Here is a 15,553-nt window from a genome sequence, read left to right on the forward strand (position 1 = left end):
TAACTTACTACGCAATTTCCTGCGATAGCAGAAAAAAAGCTTGAAGGTGAATAGGTTTTTAACTGTATGAGACTGATTGTTAAAGTCTGGTCCAATTAACTCACATTACATTGGGGCGGGTAGTTTCTAGTTATTTGTTTGCAATACTTAAATATAATATTAAATTACATTTTGAATGAACAATTTTCATACTTTCATGTAAGTCCCACTAGGCTACATCACAAATCTGCAATGATTGAATTTATAAGTGCTGCATTTCTATTTGGGGTTTGTCATTTGTATTTAAACATACATGAAAATAATGTTGTTCATCTTGGGACTTATCAAATGCAGCAATATGGATAAAACTGTGACCAGTAAACCTGTAAACAGTAACACAGAGATTTCACATTTCATTTTTTGTTGGGACAGTTAACATTATGCATTTGGAGTTCCTCAAAGTGCTCTTTCCACCGCCCAACGACTAGGTATTGCCTAGTTAGCAAACATTTAAAAACGTTGGTCATTTGTTGAATGAATTCCAGGGTAGCAGGCTGGTGAAGCGGTTACATCGACACAGATCATTTTTGGCATTAGAGGACAGTCCAACACGGACACACTTGGTTCAAAAAGTCATGAAGTTCAAAGAGTGAAGTGCATTTAGTGTGTTTTTTGGACTCTCTGCTCTCATGTAAATTCATAACATTCTGTGCTCTTGTGGTGAGCCTGCAGATATTAGACGCTATTTAAAATTCAGCAAACAGCAGCGATTCACTTAAAAAATGTGGCTCACCCGGGGTAACAATTGCAAATCACCGCCTCCACCCGTGGGCGTAGACGTTTTTTGCGTCGTGTTTTCTCAAACCCTGCGAGTGTTTACGCATCAGGAAGGAGGAGGGCTCCCACTTCCTGCCTCCGGGGTTCCCGTAGTTGGACCGGGCCAGGCTTTGGTTGCCTGGGTTACCGTATCCCTTGGCGGACGGTCGGCTTGCTGTTGCTATGCTAATGAGAGGATGCACACGGCAGCGTGTACGCGTGTAAGCGTGCATGTGCCTTTATTGAAAACACTGCGGGGTCAGGGAGAGGCCAGAGCTTTTTTGCGTGAAATGTCACGCCAATTAAGAATTAGCGGAAATGAAGCAGACGGATATCAAACTTTTGTTCATTAGGCAAGATGGGATTCCTCTCTCCGTCTCAATGCCGCACCGCTCTCCCCACTCACTCTTCCTTTTCCTCGTTGCTATTTCATTACTTACACCCCCTTTTTTTCTTGCTCTTTTTGCCGCAGTTTATCAGTTTAATCAGCTTGCATTGGGAGAGGACCAGGAGTGGGAGGGGGGTGCGGCGTGGGGCCGGGGAAAGGAGGCAGGAAGCCCTTCGTTACTAGGGGGTTGGGGGACACAACCGATCTGCATCATTCTCACATCCTGGTAGTAATGCATCTTCATTAGGCCTCCCGACGTCAGCCCAGGAGACAAGTCTTGCTATCACTGTCAATTAGCAGGGGGAGCCGCTTGGAGGGGGGGGGGGGGTGAAGGGGGACACGGCTCGTTTCTCTTTATTAATTTCTCCAAATAACCACGCGGCACTCGGATATATAGAAAGAGGCGCTCTCTTTATTAAAACACACACTCAGTGGCAAACCGTACAAGGGGAACGTCATCATGTGCAAAGCTGCAGGTTTCATTTACTGAGTGAGAATAACATAAAAATAAAATAAACAAAGGTTTTATTCAACACGGGCGACAGATATTACATTATCATTTCATCATGGCTTTCTGGCAATATGGCTTTTTTTTATTTTTTCTCAATCAGCGGATACAGACATTATTTATTCATAGATGCATTTTTAAAAAGGCACACAAGATACAGCATCGCCGATCTCCACCGAGTCGGCACAATCAAATATACATGAATACAATATTAGTGTGAGATAGGAGGGGGGTGGGGGGTGATGTTGTGGATGGATTCAACTTTATTCATATGAGGAAACAGGGGGGAATAAGGAGTGGGGGACATTTACTCCACCGCGTTTTTTATTTCTCCACAGAGATTTCTATTCAATATGTCTGAAGCCTCTTGTGTGCGTCGCTTTCCGTTGCCTGAGAGAATCTCTGGTGCTGGTGTTGAGCGTGTGTGTATGTGCATAGTGTGTGTGTGTGGTCCTGGCAGTATATCCTTGCTTTAAGGCAAGTGTCTATTTAATGAGGCTTTGCTGCAAAATAAGCTCCCTAGGACTCTTGACGTGCTCTGCATTTCAAACATTCTCCTGCAGCACGCGGACCACTAGCACATCCTCCACACAAATACACACACACACACACACACACACACACACACACAGTACCTTGCAGGGTTTATGTGTGTGAGCGTGTGTGTGTGCCCTGCCGTGCCATAGCATTGATCGGTTGGTTTTTCTGGAACGGAGCAAGAGCTTGTCAACTGCCCCCCCCCCCCCCCACACACACTTTCTGCCTCTCGCCCTTTCTCCTTCCTTCTCCGTCTCCCACTGCTCTGACCTCATGTTTATGTATCTCACCGCTCGTCGATGCTATTCCGCCAAATGGTCCTCCTCCGTTCTCCTCTCTCTCTGTGTTTTCTGCTTCGCCTTGTTCCCCCTGGGCCACAAAAGGCCCAGAGATATGAATAATACAAAACATCCGAACACGCCGACGGACGGGCCCGCTGCTCGTGTGTGTCGTCGGGCGGCAGCGTGCGCGGGAGGCTAACAGGTTGGGGTGGAAGAATTTACGCACCACGCCACAAGCGACAAACACAAATCCCGTCGAACAAGGTCAAAGTGCGGACTCATCTAACATGCGGATTTTGGAAAGCGCCAGACTCGTTTTCTGCTATGTGCTCAGTGGCTTTGTATGGGGGGGTGCTCGCTTTTTCTGTTGGTTCACATAGATATTAGCGGCTCAGTAAACGTTATGAATGGGGCTCAAACGCCTGGCTGCCCTTTTTTCGCTTCCGAAGAGCTCTGATGAACCGACGGTTCTGAGAATCAACTCAAGCTGGCAATCAGGACAAGTGTTGTCTTCCTGCGCGTGTTCATGCCACGCTTCTTTGTCTCAAGGAGAACAAAGTGTTGGGCTCATTAGCGGCCCCGCTGTATTGCTCCTAATGAATGCTATCAGCCTCTAATGAAAAGTATTGTTCTTGAGCACAACTAAATCAAAAGGTGTTTAAAGCGTGCGCCAGTGGCCCGCACACACACACACACACACTCCATCAGCGAGCGTTTTGGCGAAGAGGTCTCTGACGGTGACTCAAACACCATGGTCACACCCCCGGCCCCCTAGAGAAATCAATCTCTCATTTAGACCACAGCCACTGCTCGATACCCGCTCCACTATCGACCAGTGGAAGTGGGAGTGTGCATGTGGGGAGAGAGGGTGAGAGAGAACAGGAGGTGGAGCAGGATGAAGAGAAAAGGCTGAGGAAAAAAAAAGGAGAGGAATTGATTTATTTGGTGATGATGTTTTTGGCATCAGATACGACCTGTTTACAGCCCCCACGCCAATTAGAAAAGTTTTTATCTGATCAAAACACAGCTCAATATACTTTTTTTCCCCTCCCCTCCTTTTGAGACGGTATGAAATAGCTGAAGGTGGCGATAGCCTAAAGCAGCTGCAGAAGTTGTTGAAGAGTTGAGTGGATGTTGAGGAGATGAGAAAAATATGATGTCCATCTCGATTTGTGCATCTCCTCTAACCTTCAGCCCACTAAGACCGAAGCCTCCGGGAGAGTTTCAGCGTTCAAACACATAAATTGGACATAGAGTGGGAATTCTGCTGGCAGAGTTGCTGCTGACTCTGCTGCTGGTTTAAAAAAATAAAAAAGAAGAAGAAAAGTGTTCTCATTACTCGTATTAAATTCTGACACTTGAGACTATGAAGAAAAATCGCTTGGGAACCCAAACCGTGCCAGTGAACCAGATTACATTCCACAAAGTGTCCCGTAAATGTTCCTGGGGAGTATTTACAGACAGCAATAAGTAGTGCAAATAAAGTCAGTGTTTTTTAATTATACTTGATTTTAAGGGGCACTTAAAACAGTTTGTAGATGCTGTGGCTCTCTTTCTAAAGTCTGGAAAAAACAACCTTGATGATGTCATAATTTCGGGTGGCTCGGAGGGTAAGTCGTATTATTGGACTTCTAGGATGCAATGGTTTTTTTTAAGCTATCAGCAAAGGAGAAAACATTGGGGTTTTTACTGTTTGCCTTAATGAAACTCTGCTGTCAAAATGTTTGATGGCAGCAAACATGTTCGACGGAATTGAATTAAAAAGGTAAAACCCCAAACAGCACCACGTGAGAACTTTGCCCCCAGAGGGTGATGCCTGATCCTCTTCATCACCTCCACCCTCTCCGGAGCAAGAGCGGGGGGCGTTCACTGACACCGCCCCTAACAGAATTTCTCATCGCAGCGGTCCTAAATTTCAATCAGTTACGTCTCGCTGGCGTCCGGGGGGCTGTCAACATGTTCAATTTGCCAGGTGCAGCTTAAACAGCGATTTATAAATAAATTTCACTCAACTTAATTTCATCACTCCTCAGGCATCGACCTCAACTCTCGAGGGTGTCAGAATTGCTTTTCCATCACAAAATAGAGTATTTGTGGTTGGCAGAAGGACATGAACGGAGATAGGGTTGGCCTGGGTTGGCGGGGGGAGGGTTGAGGGCTAGTAATGAACATGGCGCAGATCCGAGGTTGGCACAGCAGGCTGTAATCTAATCAGCGCTGCACCTTATTTTCATCTAGACGTTGGGGGAGAATTAGATATTTAACGGTGGCGGCTTTATCTTCCAATCACGCGGCTTAGGTCTGCGCCGCGGACACCTTGTTAAGTGGCTAGATGGGTCCAATCAACCGGCGTAGGTGGGTTGACAGTGTGAGTTCGGACATGTGTGTGTGTGAGATTGGATGCGTATCGGCGCTTTTTGTGTCTGCGTGTGACTCGTATTGGCCGTTTGATGTCTGTGGACTGGCACAAATTGGCAATCAGGTGAGGTTGGCATGGACGAGGGCCTCTCCTCGCCGGGATCCTGACTCCAATTGGCCCCCCTTCTCCGCTCCCCCATCCCTCTCGTCTTCCCGCACCAGTCGTTTTAACTTGACCCTGACAGGTGCTTCTGACAAAACCCTTTACAGTCTCAATTACACTATATATCTCTCTCTCTCTCCTCTTCCTCCGCTCGTTTTTATTTCCTCTCTCTGCATCCCTTTTCCCCATTCCCTCCTCTGATGCTCCAGGGCTGGTAGGGAGCTCTCAGCGCTTCCCTCCTGACTCTATCGGCAGTCTGTCGGCATGCCTGCATCTCAGTCCTCTTAATTAGCCTTGGTGGGACCTTCTCTTTCCTCTTCATTAGGAAAACCAGAACAGATGTGGGTGAGGCAAGGATAATGTCAATGGAGGGACAACCGTCTGATGCACGGCAGGGAAAAAGAGTTGTGTAGTGCTGCAGCAACAGTAATGTAAGGATTGAGGGTTCCATTCCCTGAAGAAAGGTACTAGCATTGTCATGAACCTATTTGCCCTTCACCCCAAATTCAAAATGTAGGCAGTGACACTTGGTGGCAGTTGCAGCAGTAGGATTTGGGTGTCTGAGTGAGACTGAACTACTCAAAAGCCATTCGGTGTTGAAGTGTTGAAGTATCACATTCGAAAAGCTGTATGTAAACGGCAGATTTCCATATAACTTTGCAACGTTTTGGCGCTTATTTGAGGTGTTTTTTTGTCTCAACGAGTCAACGGGATATGAAAAAATGCCTTTGCCGATTAAATTCGGACAAAGCAAACATTTAACTCACATGACTAATCCGCTGTTTCTTTCGTTCACGGATGTATATTTATATTGTCTTCTCTGGACATGAAACAGGGCCAATACTAGCATACATGAAAGAACAACTAAAACTGGCCCAATTGAAACAAATTCCTTCAGAACTCTCCATTTTACTATCGTAGATGGTTAGATGATGCTGGTAAATGGTTTTGTTTCTTCTTCTACTTTGTTCACTGACAGATCACGGCCATGCTTGGTCTATGGTCCCAACTTCTGATCAAAGTATGCTCTGTCTAGCATTAGCCCCCCTCATCGCACTCATTACCCAAACCAGTTGACAAACGTGCCTAATTCCCATTTCTTTTTTTTTGCGACATTTCATACGTTTTCTTAAAATTCGCTTGACAAGTGATTGGAAACACGGCTTGTGATGAGGAGGTTATATTTCCTTGAGCGGGGCGCTTTCATCGACAGGGTTATGTGGCTCAATCTCTTATGTAATACAGAAGTTAAACCAACACACTACCCACTTGATTCAAGGCATAGTTTGACATTTTGGGAAATACGCTTATTGGCTGTCTTGCCAAGAGTTCCATCTTTATGCTAAGCTAGTTGTTTCCCATTTCCCCCAACGCGTAACATACTACAGGTATCGTTCCTCTCAACTAATGAGGACAGGAAGGTAAATAAGCGTTTTTCTGAAAACCTATTCCTTTAAACGGGGAACGGACCCTCTGTGTTGAAGGAGACGAGCGCGAGCAGCGAGTGATGAATCTCCACCGCCGTCTGCGACACTCCACTTCGTCGGCTTTCCCCCTCGTTTTCTGACCCAAATCTAATGCGACAGGACTCATTTTCGCCGTCCGACCCGCACACACTCTCACTCACACACACACACACCTCCTCCCACCTTCCCTCCCCGCTGTCGCAGGAGTCATGCACCACTCTTTCTATTTTTAGCTGTTTGTCCTTGAGTTACAATCCCTGAAAATTGCCATGATCCATAAAGGACTGGATTGTGGTGCTTGAGGGGGAAAACACACACTTTACACCAACAATATCCTGCCTACAGCCCCCCTCTTCCCCTTTGCCACCTCGGAGTGTGTGTGTGTGTGTGTGTGTGTGTATGTGTGTGTGTGTGTGTGAGCAACAAATCGTTACCAATTTCAATTCTTTCGCCATTACTGGAGCGAATATTTCTCTCATTAAAGAAGTGAAATGGAGGGAGCGTTAAACGAGTGTAACGCCGACAGATCAGGCTGTTCTTTTCTCTGCCCCCCCTCCCACCCCCGCCGCATCACCACACACACTCACCCCCGCCTCAGAAAGTTATCCACTGTAGCCAATTAGCATGACTGCTCTGTCTAGCATTAGCCCCCCTCGTCCGTATCCAGCCCTCGCTCTCATTACCGTCTTTTCTCTCTCTCTCTTCCTCCCCTATCCTCCTCCAGCCCCTCTTCTCATTCTCTCTCTTTCTCATTAGGGCCGCGTCGTAACACAGTGAATCATAATAGGTGCTCCGCACTGTGAAATGGCGTAAGCTTTGTCTCGTCTCGCCGCGTGCAGCGAGAGAATGAGTAAACAGACGATCCAATCCGGTGCAGAAGCACAGACGGACGCAATCGGGACCGTCCATTAATCTGTCGTAAAGCATTTTTTTTGGGCTGCTTGAAGAAATCCCCGATATTCAGGGAGGGAGTGTGTGTGTGTGTGGGGGGGCTAATCTGCGGGTGATGCCATGCAAGGGCGCGTACGATATACTGACGGCAAACAGATCAAGTCCCGCGAAGGAGAGAGTTTTTCGGGATGGGATGTAAATGACGGAAGAGAGGAAGAGATAGCAGGAGGCAAAGGACGAATGTGATGGAAGGTAGACGGAGAGGAGAGAGAGAGAGGATGGATGAGCGGAGGCAGGCGGGGGGTTGTAGCGGAGTGAAACGCTGGGTGTCGGCGGCACCGAGGCGTATTCTAAACCCTGAATGTAAATACGCGTGAGGGGATTATCACAGAGTGCCAGGCGGCGCTTTTGGGGCTTTGTTTCCCTGTGACACCGTGACGTCGGCTTTGTTTCCCTGACAGCAGACGTGTGTGTATGTGCGTGCGCGTATCGTCATTGCGTGTGTTGCGCGTGACATCCAGGCATCTGTTTCCTGCCGGAAAAGGTTAATTACATCTCTGCCGCACGACCGGACGTGCCGCGCATAATCACATGCGCCTAATGAGACCTGTGTGTGTGTGTGTGTGTGTGTGTGTGTGTGTGTGTGTGTTTGTTTGTGTCTCGATGTGCGATCGTGAAAAGGCCGTTCTACGGCAGCTGAATAGATCTCTTGGCCACTTGTTTCAGGTTTTGAAAGTCTATTGTTGCAGCCGGGGAGATACACAAGCACGCACACGCGCGCTTCCAGAGTCACGCGCTCGCACACGGGCGACAGATGGAATCGCACCGTGGTGGCATTTAAGGACAGACACTCCACTCCCACCGAGGGGGACATTAACGGATAGGCCCGCATCGGTGTGTGTGTGTGTGTGTGTGTGTGTTTTGCAATTACTTGTCTGCCTATTGATGAGACGGAGACGCTACAGCATCAGAGGAGGGACTTCGCGCAAAGCCCTGTTGCTGATCCTGACCCCTTGACTCCGATCTTCACACTCCAGCTAAGCCGCTGATTGGACAGCTGCTCCACTTTCGATCGGGCCCAGCTCAGGCGTGAAAGCCGAAATGGGGCTCCCAGCCCTCCACGGGTGACTTTGGAAATTACTATGCACTTTTTTTCACTTGGCTGAAGTTTCTGCTAAGTTGGTTTAACACAAGCAGCTAGGTGAGGAGGAGAATTGCGGAGCGGCAATTACGGGGGAGAGGGGAGGGACGCGGCCTCGCTGAGGGAGTGTGACCGAGGGGAAATAATGGATTTCTAGGGCCCGTCGTCTCTTCGCACCTGATACAGTACACCAGCTCTGGCGAGAAATGGATCAAACAGATAAGAAATGCTTTTTGGAATCACATCAGCAGAAGCAAAGTTCCCAGTCTGCTGATTAGAGTTCAGCAAGGATGGGTGAGGGGAATGAGCTCAGTTTACAGGCTTTTTTTTCTTGAGGAATATGGCTTGAGACGGCATTGCTGTTGTTGAGTTTACTCAGCTCGAAAAGTAGAAAAATACGTCAAACCTTGAAGCCTTAGTCACAGAAACGGTTTTCTGTTTTCAAATTAAAATGAATTTTCCGATAAAAGCCTGTGCCCGCTGAACCCCCCCAACCATCCCTGTTAAAGTATCCTCATGCATGCTCTCTGTGCTGAGCAGCGGTAACCAAGTGGCGTACATTCCAGTCTGTTAAAGGATAAAGGATAAAACCCTGAGGAAGGTGAGGACGGCGCTGCCGTCACACCACCGTCTCCTGATCCTTCAATCGCTCCACCTCCTCACCCTCCTCCTCCACTTGCTCCTTTTTCTTCTTCTTCTCCCGCCTGCGGCAGAAGCCGTTCAGACCGCAGAAGCAGGCGCAAGTGAAGGGCATGGCCTATCGACGCCGCACCGCCTCCACGTAGACCTGCGGAAGGGAGAGGGAGGAGAAGAGAGGAGGGGAGGCATTAGGACGGTACCTCCATCATCTGGAAAATCTCACACACCGCTTGTGAGCTCACGAGTCTTTTGAACATAAACGGATATCTGGAATTAAGGCAGGATGAGGATATTGAAGCAAAGTTTCAAAAAAGAGTCACAATGGTGGCTCCGATCCCAGAAAATGTCAGGGATGAAAACGTAAATTGTGTGCATCTTTGTATAATTCTTTTGTAACCGACCGAGTTCCCAATGCTACTTCCTGAAATGTGTTTTACTATAAATTACCATATCAGGTTTTATTTTAATGATTGTTACGGATAATATAATTTATGTTATAGTCGTCAGTTTTAATCATAGATTATAGTCTATATAAGACGTGGATGTAGTCACCATGACGTCACCCATTGGTTTGTGGACTACAGTTTTGAAGCTTTTGGCAGCTGTCATCTTGGTTTTTGGCTGATGCCATATTTTTTTTCTTTTTTGCAACCAGAAGAGACTCGAGAGGGTGGAGCTAAATGCAACCGAACACTGAATCATTTTTAGGTGTCGAAAATGTTCCAATTAACTTTAGTGAATTGAAAAAAATACTGTGAAAGGGTTAAAGTTCTAAGGCAAAAACACAGACAACTCCCAGACCGGACAACGCCGTGGTTGAGACCTCTCAATCCCATGATAGTCCGGAAGCATACCCTGCTTTATAATCTTTTTGACTATGAAAGGGATACTAATTTATGAAATGAACATCGTGTTCTGTCGAATGATGACTTGAAACTAGCGATTGAGACCATGACCTCATGTTTACAATGTTTACTGAGGAAATAAATCAAGTGGCAATTAGGGTCATTTCCCCAGACTTCAATACAACCAAACATCTTTTTGCTGCCTGGTTTTAATTAGTTTAACTTTCCGAAAAGTCACAATTATTCCACCACTTTGGTTTGGTAGGATGGCTCTAAATGTTCCGATATCCATGAGCCTTAGCCACCATTGCTATGGAGAAGAAGTGGAAAATTGATTGGAAAATTCCGCACTTCATGATTTAAGATGTGGCGTACGTTTGTAGCATGTTTCATGCAAAAGGGCAGTTGTGTTTGTGAGAAACGTAAAATGCAGACATTTATTTCTGGTGACCATGTGGTTAATGTTGTCAGGATCCCTGTCAGACCAGACACCTCCCATGGCCACACAGCTGCAGCCACTCCAGCCGATTACCTCCTGCAGGCTGACACACCAGACTCAGGTCCCACTAACGCTTCCCCTGGCACTATATAAACTCTGGTCCTGCAGTCTGGGGTTGTCAGGTCGTACCGTCTTTCACCCGCTTCAACCCCGTTGCAGCTTCTGCCTCAAGCTGCAATGGGTGTCCGTCGGTCCGGGAATCCCCCGTGCCCTCCTTTGTGTTTACGGACTACACACCGCTGCTCTGCCCTCCGTGGTGTTAACGGACTACACACCGCTGCTCTGCCCTCCGTGGTGTTAACGGACTACACACCGCTCCTCTGCCCTCCGTGGTGTTAACGGACTACACACTGTCGCTCTGCCCTCTGTTGTGTTAATGGACTACACACGTCGTCAAGCTGCCTGCTCTCCGGTGTCGAGCCACGGGACATCACGCCGTCAAGCTATGGGACTCACACCGTTGATCTGCCTACTCTCTGGTGTCGGACCACGGGCTCCACACCTTCCTGTCTTCCTTACTCTGGCTAAATAAAGTCTGTTTCACCGTACTCTGTCTCCTGTGGTCTTGCTATTGGGTCCTAACCGTGAACTCCCGTGACAAATGTAGCAGAATTGTCCAATATCTACATTCTTGTCAGCGACAGGGTTGAGCAACAAAACACTGCTAATCTAAATCTTTACCTTTCCTTAGTACAATAGAATTTTAGGCTCACTGACTTTATTGTTATGAAAATGTTTCTCACTTTTTTATATGGGCTTGTACCTTTGACTTTTTATCAAAGTTTCAAGTTATTATTCTAGTTAATAAACACGTTTACTTCTGGATGCCTAGACATTTAAAATGACTCCTCCCACAATGGAACTCTACAGGTGACGTAATTTCTAATCCAAAACGTGACTGAAAGTCAAATTAGCCACTGTGTAAACACATCCCGGAGGTGGCAGAGCGAGATCAAAGCATTGATTCTAACAGCGTTGGCGTCACGGTCCACCCCTCATGGCTACATGGTCAGGAACATACACTCGGTCAGCCCTTCGTAGCTAAATGGTCAGGAACGTACCCTCGGTCGACGTCTCATGGCTACATGGTCAGGAACGTACCCTCGGTCGACCCCTAATAGCTACATGGTCAGGAACGTCACCCTCGGTCGACGTCTCATGGCTACACGGTCAGGAACGTACCCTCGGTCGACCACTGATGGCTAAATGGTCAGGAACATACCCTCACACTCACAGCCACATAGCTTCTAATCTTAATTAATTGAGATTTACCATCATTCATATCAACTGCAGGCCTACAGCTGGAAAACTGTTGTAATCCACAAAATGTATAGCGGACAGCTGTCGATAATAAAGCTGTGTGTGTCTTTGACTTTTTTGCAGAGCTCTCAGCTAAAAAAAAAAATCTGCAGAGAATGTTACTGCGGTCCAGTCGATAGGTCGGTCAACACACACTGCACACTCGCACATACACTGCGGTAAAGACTGGCCTGGTGGTCTATTAAGCGCTGTCACTCATGGAGGGGGGTGGGAGCACTGTCATTACTCTTCTTCTCCCCTTTTTCTTCTCATTGCGCTTCAACTACTCTCTTTCTTTTTCTCCCGCTCACACACACACACACACACACACAGCCAGAAGTCTTAAGGCTCACCAAACTCCAAACGTTAACACTTTTTTCCACTGTGGCGCGCTTGCAGCCAATTGTGAATGAGCACCGAGATTAGGAGACGCGAGGTGAAACTGAGAGCTTCATTAAATACCAACCTGAGTCAGCAGCACCAGCAGGTCTGACTGAGAAGTGTGTACCATGTGTGTGTGTGTGTGTTTGTAAAGCAAGTGGGAGAGTGGGTGACAAAAAGCACAGACCAAACATAAAGTGTGTGTGTGTGTGTGTGCATGGCTTTAGGGATTGATGTGAGCTTCAACCTGTCTCATATGGGGGCAATTAACTGAGCAAGACTCCAGGCTGCCTGCAAGCGGAGAGAAAAACGCCTCGGGCCATGCCTGTGTGTGTGTGTGTGTGTGTGTGTGTACATATATATATATATTAAACCTCCATGCGCTCTTCTCTAATCCCTCCTCTGTCATTTCGGATATCCATCTAATCCCAGTCTGCAGATCTCCCACTCTGTACCCAATGGCTTTAGACCCTATGTGACATGCCAGAGAAAATCACATAGGAATAGAAAGCCATAAAACACAGCAGCGAGCCAGTCACGCCGACTGCAGGAGCAAACATTTTCCAGGTGTGTGCGTTCCTCTCGCTCCGCGCCTTTAACACCCTCAGCTTGTCTGACAGTTGAACAAGGACCCGCAGAGGACCTACAACAGTGCTGAAGACACTCCTCCAATCCCTCCGTTCCCTCCTCACTCTCGCCCCGCTTTGTCCCTTTCTTCCTTCCTTTCTTTCCCTCGCTCTTCATCCCAGAGAGTCAGTGGCATCTTGTTTTGGTGGGTGCGTAATTACTAGTGGTTCTCTCACAGGCGAGCGCAGAGATGAGACGGATAAAAAACAGCCTGCAGACCCCCTCTGAATTATTAACTGGCAAAAAATACAACCAAAAAAACGAATGAGTCAACGTTAACGGAGAGGGCGAGGGCGGCGAAGCAGCCCACGTGCGTCCTCAAATAAACACATAAATGAAAAGAAGGTCCGAGTGCAGCGTGGCACCGTGCATAAATGAGCCGTCCGTGGTGGGATCCAAACTCAGGGTTAGACCGATATTTTTTGGTTTTGGTCATGTTGGCCAAGAGAAAAAAGCGATGAATGCAATGAATTTGAATTATTTAACACTTTGATACAATTTTAACTTGTAAATGATTAATTTCAAGGTTGTGATATTCCCCACTGATTCATTGTTTGGCTTCTTTTGTTCCATCAAGCTGTAAACCCTGTAATTAATGCATTATCATGACCCATATTGGATTTTGAGACTTTACATTTTTCTTAGATAAACACAAATAGTTCCAAACTATTTCCATTTGAAAAAAAAAAATTAATAGATAAAAGTTTACGTTATGAAAATAAAAAAAGCGACTTGCATTATTGTCTATTAAAAAGAAATATAGCATCCTTGACTCGTGAACCCAAGGGTAAGAACCGTATCACATTGTGCAACTATTTACCAACATATGCAAAAGGTTTTACAAAAAATCAATTTCTTTGTATTTAGAAAAAATACTTCTTCCTGTAAAACAAAAGATGACGTGTGCTTGCGTAAGCTAGTACCAGCCGACTTTAACTAATAACATCATGACGTCTATCAATCAATCTATTTGCAACTTTTAGCAACAAGAAAGGTGTTTGTGCAGCATGGATGTATAAAGAGAACTGATCCACATAGTTGGAGGCTGCACCCCGTTCCTCCCTATGAAAGCTGCTCAGTGGCGCACAAAGCAAAAAAATAAGTTGACTTCCGAGTAGAAAGTTACCCGGATCTTACAGCGACCTTCTGCAACCATGTGCCCATTGGGCAGGAGCAGTAGCAGGTTTTTTTTTAACCCCGCCTCCCACCCCTCAGTCCACTTTATTTATGGACATCTCCTTCACAATGCAAGTCTTTGAGGATAAGTATTTTTGGGCCTAACTTCCAGCAAGCTAGCTGTTTCCCCCTGGTGTAAGTCTTTGAGCTAAGCTACGCTAAACTGGCCGCTGGCTGAAGCTTCATATTTTCCACACAGAGTGGTATCAACCTTTTAGTCTAATTCTCAGAAAGAAAGAAATCCCTTCCCAAAAAGTCCAACTACTCCGTTAAGATCATAGGCAAAACACACACCTTCGAGATTACTCATAACCGAACGTTTTCTCTGCTTCTGGTGAACAAAGAGCGACTTTACAGTTCGGAGGGGAATCCCTTTTTTTTTTCGAAAGACTGCTCCAGGAACAGGCGTGGGGGATGGGAAGTCAGAGGGCTGGAAAGACATGCAGAGATTAGAGAAAATGAGATAAAGGAGCAGGGTTTAAGAATAAAGCAGGACAGGCACTCAGAGATAGTTCGAGGATTAATGTCAAAGTCGTCCATCCTTGTTTTTAGGCCCTCTTTTTCCAACCCCGTTCCCTGTGAAAACTTGCCCTGCTTCCTCAATATGCACTTGTTTGTGCATGTGTTTGTTTCTGTCCGCGTTTTGTGTGCCTAAGCTGATTTGTGTCTTATCGAGATCCGCTGTGGAAACAGACAATGTGGTTTATTTGTTATCGCCTTGTTTGGACGGCGAGATAAGGCGATCGGCATTTGCGTCGAGTGAGCGGCAATTTACGTGTGCGCACAGTCGTACCGTGTGTGTGTGTGTGTGTGTGCGCAGAGCAACAGTGTTATGCCTTTTGAGTTTGAGTGACAGAATCCCTAATGCTGATCCCTACGGTCAACAGCCCAGAGACGTTTCACAGAAAGCTTATTAAACTTTATCCATTATTTATGCCGTGCCAGAAACACACACACACACACACAAAGCAGAAACCCTGTACGTGAGCGGGTTTCATGCTGACGTGTGCATGACTTCTATTCATGGATTTGTAAGCAGCCACCGAGAAAACCTCCGGTCCAGAACATTACCCATTAGGGGAGCAACAAGACGCTCTTACTGGTGTGTAAAAGAGAAGTTTTACTCTGCCACGGCCCCGAATATTCCCAATCTTAAATCTTAAAGCCACCGCTATAATCCGCATTTTGTTTTTTAGGTCATTAAATGTCAGATTTGGTTTTACTTACATCTCGCATGCTCTGCGTAGCTGCAGCAATCCTGCATGTTTCCACGGCGTGGCCACATATGAGCCATTTACCTGCCACCTGTTTGATCGAGTCAGACACACAGGTAGTCCCCCCCTCTTTATCTCCTGTCTCCGTGCCTGTCTTTTCTGGCTTTGAGGCCCACTTCCACTCTCTTTACCATCGCGTAGACATTAAAAAAAACGTCCGTGCACCCCGGATTCCTGCACTCCTTCCCGGTACCCTGCGCAAAGCCTTCACCTGTATCTGTAGCATTCTTGTCTCCCCCCTCCTTATCCCCCCGTTCTACCCGCCCTCCTGACTCTCTCGGTCTC

At 46.7% G+C, this 15,553-nt stretch overlaps 1 long non-coding RNA gene across 1 annotated transcript in view; it reads right to left on the bottom strand.

Moving 5' to 3' along the window:
- Positions 1–1,575: 1,575 nt before the first annotated feature.
- Positions 1,576–15,553, bottom strand: part of LOC116399074 (uncharacterized) — a 27,978-nt gene continuing 14,000 nt past the window's right edge. Inside the window, exon 2 of the long non-coding RNA XR_004213802.1 lies at positions 1,576–9,315. This is a non-coding gene — a long non-coding RNA (uncharacterized LOC116399074). The remainder of the gene's footprint in view (positions 9,316–15,553) is intronic.

Source organism: Anarrhichthys ocellatus, unplaced genomic scaffold (assembly GCF_004355925.1).
Source record: "Anarrhichthys ocellatus isolate YVR2014 unplaced genomic scaffold, GSC_Weel_1.0 scaffold100, whole genome shotgun sequence".
Classification (NCBI taxonomy): Eukaryota; Metazoa; Chordata; class Actinopteri; order Perciformes; family Anarhichadidae; genus Anarrhichthys; species Anarrhichthys ocellatus.